The 12,211-nt window shown below is 39.3% G+C and overlaps 1 protein-coding gene across 10 annotated transcripts in view; it reads right to left on the reverse strand.

The window, feature by feature from the left end:
- Window positions 1–12,211, reverse strand: part of sulf1 (sulfatase 1) — a 123,603-nt gene that overhangs the window by 69,360 nt on the left and 42,032 nt on the right. The window lies entirely within an intron of this gene.

The following is a 12,211-nucleotide window of genomic DNA, read 5'->3' on the forward strand; positions in this document are numbered from 1 at the left end:
CCCCCCCCCCCCCCCCCCCCCCCCCCCCCCCCCCCTCGTTAATGATTGTGTGACTTGAAATGCCTCTAATACAATCAGATATGATTAGGCTCTCCTCCGAAGCCAAAGTAAGCAGCAGTGTCCAGCTGAATGGACGCCATTGAGCAAAGCCTGCGTGTCAAAATGTGTCACTCATCAGTATTTTCCTCCTCCTCCTCAGTCACTCTCCTCTCTGCCTCTACCTCTCCTCTGACAGACAGGTTCAGGGCAGGTCTGGGGTCGACAACATGTAACCCAACGCTGCCCAGCACTCGCTCTCTCACTCTAATGATCTTGGCGTCACTCCCATTCCCAAATGTTGGTTTAACCTGATGTTAATGTGCCCATTCTGCACTTCTGAAACCAAGTTTTGTTCCACTAGGTACATAACACACATCTAGCCTGTGTCACCTCCGCTGTCAACTGTGGTTTTTAAGTGGCACTTAAATGAGAAAGAATGCATTTGTACATCTTTTTGCTCGTCACAGTGGGCAAGACATTACAAATACCCTGGTGACCTTAAGAGTGTTTTTGGTTTATGGAACATCCATTTTCTCTATACAGTGATAGATAGGTGCTAGTACTTTTTTAATACCATCTCTTGTTGAAAGACAAGGCCTGCTTTAGGGCTTTACATTCCAAGCAAACTGAAAGCAGATGCTTTTACTTGAACTGACAGTGACTGTTAATATAATTCATTACATTTCATTCCATGTCCCTGTACAGAAATCAGTTATTCTCTTCATCTCTGACGGTTATAAGTCATTCCACATCATAGACTGTACATAAGTGGACGTAGTCATCGTGACGTCACTCAGTTTGTGGACTGCTGTTTTGAAGCCTCAAGTCTGGCCGATGGGGCGCCACCATGTTGATTTTTTGCAATCAGTGGCACCAGACGTGACTATATTTAGACGAGACGGTGGAGCTAACGGCCGTGTGGAGCTAGCTAGCTTGCTTAGCTAGGTGCATCTGTAATTCACGTTAACTGTCATTTTAGGGCTGACAATTTTGTCTAGTGAACAACAGGCTTAAAACTAAATGTACTCACTAGAAAGTGAACAGCCAACTCCTAATACGCTTTTCAATAGCGCTGGTTAAATTTACACAGTGCCGTGGTTGTGAGTCATTGTAGCCTGATTGACAGGTCGCCATGGTAACGACTTGTCAATTATAGATAATCCTGCCCTGAAGCATACTCTGCTTTATGGTCTATTTTTTTATTTAGAGCATAAACTCATTATGAAAGTGTTTACTGAGGTAATAAATCAGCTGAGAAGTAGGGTCATTTTGCCATTATTTGTAATGGAGCCGGACTTCTTTTTGCAACTAGAAGAGTCGCCCCCTGCTGGCAATTTGACAGAACGCCAGTTTCAGGGACTTCGCGTTCGACTCAGTTTGCTGACCGGAAGCTTCCCGCTTGTTCCACACTTGCTGCTGCTCTCAAAGTCAAATCAACTACCATTGTTAACTGAAAGGGACAGCCAACAATATACTGTCGAAGTGACAGCCAGAGCACTGTTTATTGGTCGTTCTGTCTGTTATCAGAGGCAGTTCCCGACCTGTACTGCCATGGAAACTTGCTTGACCTTTCACCCCTGGTCACGCTACACCTGTCAGCAAGTCACAACTGCACCCTCTTCTAATTTTATCCTCACTCTTGAACAAGATCCTGAGATATATAAAATCCTTCCTTTGGTTGAACAACTCACCCCAATGAGGAACTGGAATTATTAGACTCAAGTTAGTGCTAGTCGGCCTTTAGTAAGCTATTTATGAGGATTTACCTTTGCACTGGAAGGAGAAATTCCATAAATATCAGATGCTGCATCAATTGACTTGGTTTAACCTGCCCAAGACCACTACAGTCCCCTCCAAAAGTATTGGAACGGTAAGGCAAATTCCTTTGTTTTTGTTGTTCACTGAAGACATTTGGGTTTAAGATCAAAAGATGAGTATGAGACAAGAGTTCAGAATTTCAGCTCTCATTTCCTGGTATTCACATCTAGATGCGTTAAATAACTCAGGACATACCAGCCTTTGTTTGAACCCACCCATTTTTCAAGTGAGCAAAACTATTGGAACATGTGACAGACAGATGTTTCTTGTTGCCCAGGTGTTGCCTTTTAGGTTGATTGTCCAAACATTAAATAGCTCTGCATGACTAGTCAAAGTTTTCATCCTTGGTTCAAACCTATAAAGACTGCATTTCCTGTTAGAGAGGATAAACCAACATGAAGATCAGAGAGCTGTCTATGGGAGAAAAGCAAGCCATTGTCAAGCTGAGAAAAGAAGGAAAAATCGACCAGAGCCATTGGACAAACATTGAGCATAGCAAGCACAACAATTTGGAATGTCCTGAAAAAGAAAGAAACTACTGATGTACTGAGCAACAGACGTCGAACAGGTCGGCCAAGGAAAACAACAGTAGTTGATGACAGAAATATCGTGACAGCTGGGAAGAAACCACCCAAAACATCAGTAAGTAACATCACCAACGACTTCCACAGTGCAGGGGTGAAGGTATCACAATCCACTGTTCGAAGAAAACTCAGAGAGCAGAAATATAGAGGCCACACCACAAGATGCAAACCACTCATCAGCAGGAAGAATCGGAAGGCTAGATTGAAATTTGCAAAGAAGTACAGAGATGAGCCGCAAAAGTTCTGCAACACAATTTTATGGACTGATGAGACCAAGATTAATCTCTACCAAAGTGATGGAAAGGCCAAAGTGTGGAGAAAGAAAGGAACTGCTTATGATCCGAAGCATACAAGCTCATCTGTGAAGCATGGCTTGTCATGGCTTGGGCCTGCATGGCTGCTTCTGGAACAGGCTCATTAATATTTATTGATGATGTAACTGCTGATGGTAGCATCAGAATGAATTCAGAGGTGGACAGAAACATTTTGTCTGTCATATTTACAGAGAAATGCATTGAAACTAATCGGGAGGAAGTTTATCATGCAGCAGAAAATGACCCAAAGCACACTGCCAACAAAACAAAGGACTTCATCAGGGGGGAAAAGTGGAAGGTTTTAGACTGGCCAATCACTTGACCTTAACCCAGCATGCATTTCACCTCCTTAAGAGGAGACTGAAGGGAGAAACACCCAGAAACAAACAAGAACTGAAAGAAGCTGTGGTAAAAGCCTGGAATAGCATCACAAATGAAGAATGCAACAGTTTGGTGATGTCGATGGGTCGCAGGGTTGAGGCAGTTATTGCAAGCAAGGGTTATGCCACCAAATATTAAATGTTATTTACTTTAACATTATTTGTTCCATTACTTTTGCTCACCTAAGAATGCTGTGGACTAATACAAATACAAAAGCTGATATGTCTTAAGTTGTTTAACACATCTAGATGGGAATACCAGGAAATAAAAGCTGAAATTCTGATTTCTTGTCTCATACTCATCTTTTGATCTTAAACCCAAATGTCTTCAGTGAACAACAAAAACAAAGGAATTTGCCTTACCGTTCTAATACTTTTGGAGGGGAGTGTATGTGATAGGCCCTTAATTGTCAGTTAATCTGAATAAATAATACTTTGGTGCTCATTGTTTCTGTGAAATTAACAATTAAACTGTGCTACACATCCTTTTAAACGATTAAAGGATGTGTAGCATGTCCGTATTGACAAAACTTTAAACATTTATAGTGGTATGCACAATCTAAGCAGCTTAGAGCTTAAGATGGCGACCCGGTGGGCTTTAAGATGTTTTATACATCCAAAGAACTTGTATTTAAAAAAAAAAACAAACAAAAAAAAAAACAGGCCAGCCTTCTCATTGAGACCTGCATTTATTTGTCAAAACGTGTAGCCACACCAGGCCAGTCAAAAGGACAGGTGTCTAATTGGGAGTATGCTTTTAATTGAAGTTTTACAGTAAGTGGAGGATTACACATAAATCAAAACAGGTTGAAACACACCAGCCAGTTCTTACAAAGAGACAAGCTGTTAACTAAATATTTACACCTTATAAATGCCAGGTGTCAGCTAGCTCAGTTAGTTACGAAACACTTATCCAACTAAGCTAACTGACAAAACAACAAAAAAAGATGTTAGCTTACTAGTACATGCCCACTTTAAAGTGAAAGAGTAAGAGATAACATGAAATGTGGTCAAAATCCTGTTTTTAATGATGTAAACTGTTTCTAAAATAATACCATCAAACCTAAGATGATTCTACGACCATCCATTAGATACGAATGCTCAGTTATAACAATGATGCATGAATCGCCTACTACTAATACTGAACCATAGTTCTTCACGTATGCATAACTATAAATACTTAAATTTACAAAAGACTGGCAGTAGATCAATATATTGCTAATTACCACTTTTGGCATTTCTGTTTGTGATGGTATAGTGACTTCCTCACAGATGATCGTGCAACAAATGACAATTATAGTTTGCTTGTAATGCTGGTTTTCTCAGAATTGATTCTTACTGTTGCTGACACTGTAAGCTGCTATGGATGAGAGGACCCACCCGGTCAGTGTAACTTCAGTATTAATGATCGGCACAGGGCATTGCAATAACAGATGAAAGAATACTGTTAAAGAGGATTAAAGGCTGGCTCAGGGGAAGTGGTCCTCCAGGTACGTCAGCTGCTGGAGATGAGCGCTTTTATTGCTTGCAGTTGCAACACACATCCTTCTCTTCTTCAGTGCTGGTCTGGAGTTATTGCTAATCTGCGTGACTTCAGTCTATTCGGGTGAAAACAAAACTAAAAACAAATCTTTGACATAGCTCATCATAAATGATGATAAAAATAATATTTATGATACAAGCAGGACAACAGTAGTCCATGTGAAAATTATATGAATATACAGTAAATCACAAACTGCAATACATTATTCCAATTTCTAGTCGCCAAGTGAGCTTGAGCTTCAATTGGACTTTTTAGACTTTGAAAATAAGCCATATAGTATATATAGTATATAGTATGCCACCATACTGACAAATACTTAGCGTGCGTGTGAGGGCATGGCCTTATAAACTGAGCAGATGGTGTATCTGAGATGGGATAGAAATGAAACTGTCTCTGACCTGACAAGCAGCAGATGCCTGTGTAGCTTGTGATTGTTTTTCCAATTTGACCTGGGCGAATCCGCACAGATAATCACAGGCGCCAGGATCAGGGATTTAGACCTCAGGGGGGGTTCCAGCAGTCATAAAGCTCACGGTAGTCTCAAGACAATGCAGTTGAGCTCACCTCAGCTTAGGTCAGACCAGCTGGGGCTTGGAGACATACAGTGACACAATCGGAAACTACACTTTTAAGTCTTCTGAAGGAAGGCTTCATCATCTATATAACTGCTCGTTCTCATGTCCAATCCAGCTCTGACCCCTAAACCTGTCACGCACAAATAGCTTCGACATGTAGTGTTACGCTGTCAAAAAAAACATTTTGCCCGACATGGGAAACAAGTGTTAGCTTCAGAAATACCCTTTTAAGATATAATTCAGAGCAGCAGAGAAGACAGAATAGTCAAAATCCCACTTCTGAAACAAATCTGTGCTTTATTATTATTTTATTTTTATACCATATCATAATTATCTTTACTTGATTTCCATATCCCCCTGTCTTTGGAGGCCCAATGTTTTAAATTTAGAAATATACTTTATATTTTTCAAAAAAGATAAATAGAGAAATGCATACATAATATAGTTTTTAAAAAAAAGGGAAATAAAGAAATACAAGAAAAGAAGGAAACTAAGAATGTGCAATGAAGGAATTTGAAAAAAATAAGTAATTAATTCACTTGACATTTTTAATTTGAAACTGGACATCTATATATTACTTCTTCATCTTCTTTTTATTTAAATACACGGGGAAATACAAGCACCACACATGCTTTATTCTTTCAAAAGACATTTAAATATGTTCCAGAATATGTATCCAGAAAAGCCTGAAAATCATGCCTTTGAGCTCTTAATTATATGCTTAGAAAGAATCTAATCCCCAGTATGACTAAAGAGATTCCCTGTGCAAACATATTTATATTGAAATGTGTGAGTGATTTACAGTGTTTGACAGGCTCGTCACTGTGAGGCAGGAAAATCTCTAAAACGAGCTTAGCCGTTATAAAAGAGTTGCGCTAGTTTAATGGATGAAGTAAGTGACTTTTTGATTAGAATTCAGTGGGGGTAGAAGCGAAAAGTCAAACATGCTGAGTACATTTTCAGCAGGGGACAAATAGAGTGTCAAAAAGCAGTCTGCAGCACTGTCCCCAAGGACACCACCACTCTTAAGAGGTTACCTCATTTATAAGTGATGCGACACCAACGCAGTGCCACATGTTACCAGGACCACACACACACACACGCACACACACACCAACACACACACTCACTACTTAGGCTGTTGTGAACTTCTGATTGACAGATCTGCAGGTAAAGCACTCTGAATATTGCTGTTCTCAGCCAGTTTTTGCGTACAGAAACACGTTAACCTGTCCTTTTTAGAATTTGTAAACCAATAAGAGGCTTTTCTACTGCAAGCACGCCACTGTAAATAGCTCTTACGGTGACATACGTCACAAAAATTTCTTTCGTGATGCCTGTTCGGTTGCCAACAAAACACTCAATAAGTAAATCTGGGCAAATGTGTAATATTGGAAATAAACTTTTCATGTGTATTAGAAAGAGTGGTTTGAAATGCATGAGTGAACATGTGGGGAGGCATGTAAGGAATTACATTTTTTATGCAATGGGGTTTTTACAGTGTACAGTATGCCCTCTGCATCATGGCATAAATGCATTATTTAGTCCCCAGTAGCCCTTCCAGGTCCAGAGCTCACTAACCAACTTGTCAGCATTTGCAGCATCATTCGACAGGTGTGGTGGAGCAGCCTGACATAGGCGCCACGTCAATGCTAACCTCCATCTGAACTACAGAATATTCTAATCATGTTGTCATTAAACACACAGGAACACTCCTAAAGGCAAACCCTGAAACAAATTTAGTCAAAGCACATACATGCGCACCTGACTTTATCTTCCCCACCCTCTCTTCCATCTCTGCCTTTATGCATTAAATTATAATTTCCAAGACAAACACAACCATGTTGTTCTGCAGGTACCATTTATTTATCTAATACAATCTGATCCAGGCAATTGATCAAGTTCCGCTAGAAAGACATTGTTCTGTTTGTGGCACTGGCTCGGCTTCTGCTGTATGTGTGGCTTTTCAATAAATATTGTTTGGACAACAGCCCATCTCAAAATAACCGGTGAGTACAATAACCGGGCAAATATTAGTTTTGAGCTATTAGATGTATTCTGGACTCTGGATCTGAATGAAGTATACCTGGTGACACTTATTATGATGGATAGATTTGTGCTTTGTTGTTTGGCAGCAAAATAAAACTTGAAGATTTTTAATAAAATTAGAAAATTGTTTGCAGATTTATTTATTCATTAATTATAACAAAGCTGCCATAAATCAGATCTGTTTCAGTGGTTGCAATTCTTTTTTAGTGCTTTTTGATTAAGAGGTTAAAGGTACACTCTGTATTTCCTGACCACATGCTCCAAACAAATAGAAGGCAGCATTTCACCTCCTCCTCCCCATCAGCCAGGCTATTCTCTAAGCGATTCTGCTCTTATGTTCTTTTTTAATCACATTTAGAGCTTATCTTTATTATAACCTCACAAATTAAACTTTGAAGGCCCAACTGACAATTAGCAGGTATAGCTTCTACGGCAAAAATAAAGTTTAAAGGACCATTGCCTTGTGTGATGATCTGTGGGGAGGGGCTTCTCTCCTGCCAGCTCCTGTCTGTCACTCTGTTTACACATAACTGACAAATGTGTGGAATAAGAATGTAATTTAACAAACTAATTTTAATAATTATAGTGAATAGGCAGATTTTGATCATTTTTAATAGATTATCAGTTATTATTATTATTATTATCAGAGTTTTCTTTCCAGATTCGCTCACGGCTGTATCGACACTGGCTCGCTCTTTCTGAACAGCCCAGTAGGTTAATTTGAACACCGAAAGGAAGCGGGCAGCACTTCGGGGCGCTTAATCCTCCTTTGTGTCCCTGCACAACGACGATTTCACACAGTCTGTCCGGTCAGAGACAGGGAAGAAGAAGAAGTGGTGGCAGAGGACAAAAAAACAGAGGTTGAGGGGAAAGAAGAGGTCGAGTAGCGCGAGGAAGAGGGAGTAGGTCGTGCAGCAATAATTGACAAGCCCTCAGGCCAGCTCTAATTTTTTGTCCTCTCATGTTGGACTGAGGGCAGACTGGACGCTGCAGTGACTCACTATAGCCTCTTGACGAGCAAGTGGTACAGGATTTGTTGAGGCTAGCTGATTAGCATGCTAACTTCAGTTAATATCTCTGCAACCCAAAACATAGACATCTTTGACATGACATCAGAGTTGTTACTTCTTCACATTATGTTGATTATATTTTAAACTAACCTTCTGGCCAAATATTACACATTGTACATTTAAGTCAGGTGGGGTGTCATCCAGAATTTGCATTTTGTGTAGTCAATGACCAATCTGCAATCTCAGATGATACTTATTCCCTTGATGATATTGTTGGAAGAAATACTAGTATAATCCTTAATTAATGACATACTGTATCTGATAATCCTACCTGATAAAGAATCCCTGAAGAACATTCAGTAATCCTCACAATTAACAAGGAGGTCCTAAAGGTCGTCAAGAGTCACTTGGTTTAAGAGAAACAGGCCCCGTCCCAAAAAGCTGAAGTAAAGGTAATTGTTTTCTTCCCTCGAGTAATGTTTTGATAAATGGAATACAGTATGTCATGTGTAGCTGGATGGTTTCTTCTTTTTTTCGTTGAAAATGTCAGGGAGCCTTGCCGTTCAAGCACTAACAATAATAAGGTCAGCCCTGCAAACTTGAAATGATCGCAAAGGCTGTTTAGTACATGAACTCATGCTCAGGTTTCTCTAGTGGAAGGAAAGTGTCAAATTTTAAATTAGCACAAAAGGAAAAACACTTTTAAACCATTACTGCATAAGATTTAAAATCACCTTTTGCACTGTGACCATTTATTTTTGTATCAAGCATCCACTCAAATCAACTAATACTCAATGTGAGCGGTATCATGTTTGTTGCTTAATGTGTTCCAACCAAATTTCCTATCATGTTACAACATGGGGCTTGCCTTCGTCTCTGTGAAAACATCATGAGAGTCATCTGGTCACAAGGGGCAGCGTCTTGCCTGCATTAGGAGACAGACTGGGTAATCGCTCTCTCCCCACAGTATTTAAAAGCTCTGATGCAGTGGTGAGGAGAACATCCTGATTGCTCAGCATCACACAAATACAGTAAGTACACAATGCCTTCAACTCTTTCAGTTCTTGCTTCAGTTTTCAACAAAAACTATGAGGGTATATGAAAATAAGGGATATTGGAATGTGAGTGGTAACAATCCAAAAATGTCGGAAGCCAATAGCTTAATATTTAATGTGTTGTATTTTACAAGCTTTTTTTTTTTTTTAATAAATAACTGTCAAATAAATGAAGTGGTGAACGTCCTCCTAAAATGTAGTGGGGTAGAAGTATAAAGTAGCATAGAAGTACCTCAATATTGCCGTACATAAATACTTAGAGTACTTGAGTAAATGCAGTTACTTACTTTCCACCACTGGTTCTTCATTTATTTATCAATTAGTACCTCAGGTTTTCTAATCATTTTGGTTTTTATGTTCCATGATCACAACCTAATGTAAAATTTTATATTTGATTATAGTTTTCTGCAAAAATATATTCTATTCTATAATAACTAGAATGCATACATTATTAAACTCTGATTAGTCATTGTAATAGTTTTTTAATAATTAAATTCTTTAAGCAAACATGTATCCCTATGTGTGTCAATAATACTATTGTATACTGTTGAATACGAACAGATTGAATCAAATCCCTTGGATACAAGGATGTCATCATTAAATGCTATTATATAAATTATTTCAGCTGTTTAGGAAATGTGCTCTTCCTGTATACTTGGCTTCTGCATAAAGATGAGTGGCAGGCTCAATTACATAAAATCATTATTTACCGCTGCTGCTCGGAAATTATGGGGAGGAGGAAATTCACTAAATTAGAAGCAAATGAGGCTGCATTGTCTGGATTTTACTGTAATGTGCAATTCAATCAGGACCACAGAGGAGGTGAAGTGACCACATTTACTTTGAAATTATATTCTCTGCACATGTCCAAACATTATACGGCTGAATCAAGAGCTTCTCAGTGTTAGGACAGCACACTTCTTAAGGAAAAACAGAGACTGGAGCACAAAGGAAGGCAAACAACATATATCGGCTGCAGTCAAATAGTAGTATAATAATAGTCTTTTTTTGCTTAGGAAGGTTCCTAACTGAGTGAAATGTGGCAGCCATGATAAGAGCTGGTCAAATTCTCTGAAAAAAGCTAGAAAGGTGCTTCATTGCTTCCTTTCTTACCTCCTTCAGCATAGGGTACACTGGACCATCCTTTAAGAAAGGAAAGGAGATAATGCTATCCCACAAATCCTTGCGGCAGCAACATTTACAACAACGCAGCATTGTACTTTCACCATAGCAGACCCACGTAAATGTAGAAACTACAGAGCACCTATTTTATGCTTATGACACAACCAGGAAACAACCAGGAAAGGATTTTCATACTTTCCTGGTTGTGTCATGAAAATGACACAACCAGGAAAGTATGAAAGTCCTTGTGTGATTGGCAAAAACAATTATATGGAATTTCCAATTTCCAATATAATTATCATAACAAAATAGTATAAATTTTGTTTCACTGAATCCCCCTGTAGTGGAATGCACCGAAAAGTAAATTAGTGAATTTAGTAAGTTAGTGCAGTCGGATTCTCTGAGCACTGCGGTTGTCTTTTCCATGTCCTTATGAAATCTCCTTCACATCTTCCCTTGCACTTGTAGCGTTTTTCATCAAGGTCCTGGACAAGTGGTTAGGAAAGCCAATTTTTTTCACTTTTCCACCGCAGCCATAGTCGGCCAAGCACAGGTGTATAATTAATGATAATTGGATTGATCGATTGATTGAATAATGAAGTTGCCATAGTCAATGTCCAAGTGCCACACCCCATGCATTAACACCACATCAGAAACAAAAAAATCACACTGTAGAATTATAGAGATAAAAATGCAAGAATACAGGTGCTATATCCATCAAGTACAATACATTGGAGGAAAAAAGATATTCCAGTTTCTCATTTAACTCAAAAGGCTCCACTGTGAAAAAGTGTGACTTTGCATTGTGGTCAAGACTTAAGTGCAAGCCTAATTTAAGTGTAACCAGAATATTAAATATTCATGTAAATGTTTTGCAGTATCCTATTACAAACATGTCATCTTCAGCAGAAATTATACATCTATGTCATCCTTTCAATATGTGTACCTCATAACTGGTTCCAAAGAAGGTAAATGCTTGTGAAGCAATAGCCACATGTTCGAGCAAGAGCTGCACCTTATGATTCTTTTTCTTTATTCACTTGTCAGAAGAATCCACTGCTAATCTGCAGAGCTACCTGAAGAGAAGTGCATTCAATTGATTTCCACGGTGACCACAGCTCACAGAGGTTAGAGTTAATTATTGATCTCTCTCATCTGGAGAGAGCCATTCTGCTCGCCTCAAAGGAGCTACCGAAGGAGCAGGCCCTGAGAGAACCTCAATCCAGGTGAACTGACTCATGCAATGTTGCTTAAATGTTTGAGCAAAGTTGTCAGTGACATAAATGCACTGTAAATCAAGTGTGCAATAGAAACAAAATATAATTTCCACAAAGTGACTTCCATCCACTAAAAAACTGAGCTGCTGTTTTGACCCCAGAAACTGCTTTGATTAGTCACGGTAGACGCCAAAGGAATGCTGCTGCATAAGGTCGAGGGGACTTCCAATGAGAATTCTCCACAGTAATTTGCTCGCCAAAAATGTTATTTTGTTGTTTGGCCTTTTGATGCGAGTGAGGGCCTCGTACAATACGATTACAAGGTCTCTGTGAATCTCGCTCACCCAGGATCACCCAAGAACGCCTGGGACTGACTCAAACAAGCTGCCCCCCAGCTGTGAAGAAGATAATTGCTTTCTTCAACAGAAGGGCTTCAACCTCCAAACACTCAGTGGATCTGAATGCTCTTCCGGGTAAAGACAAAGTCATCTGTTCCCATTACCCC

This window comes from Micropterus dolomieu, linkage group LG01 (assembly GCF_021292245.1).
Source record: "Micropterus dolomieu isolate WLL.071019.BEF.003 ecotype Adirondacks linkage group LG01, ASM2129224v1, whole genome shotgun sequence".
NCBI lineage: Eukaryota > Metazoa > Chordata > Actinopteri > Centrarchiformes > Centrarchidae > Micropterus > Micropterus dolomieu.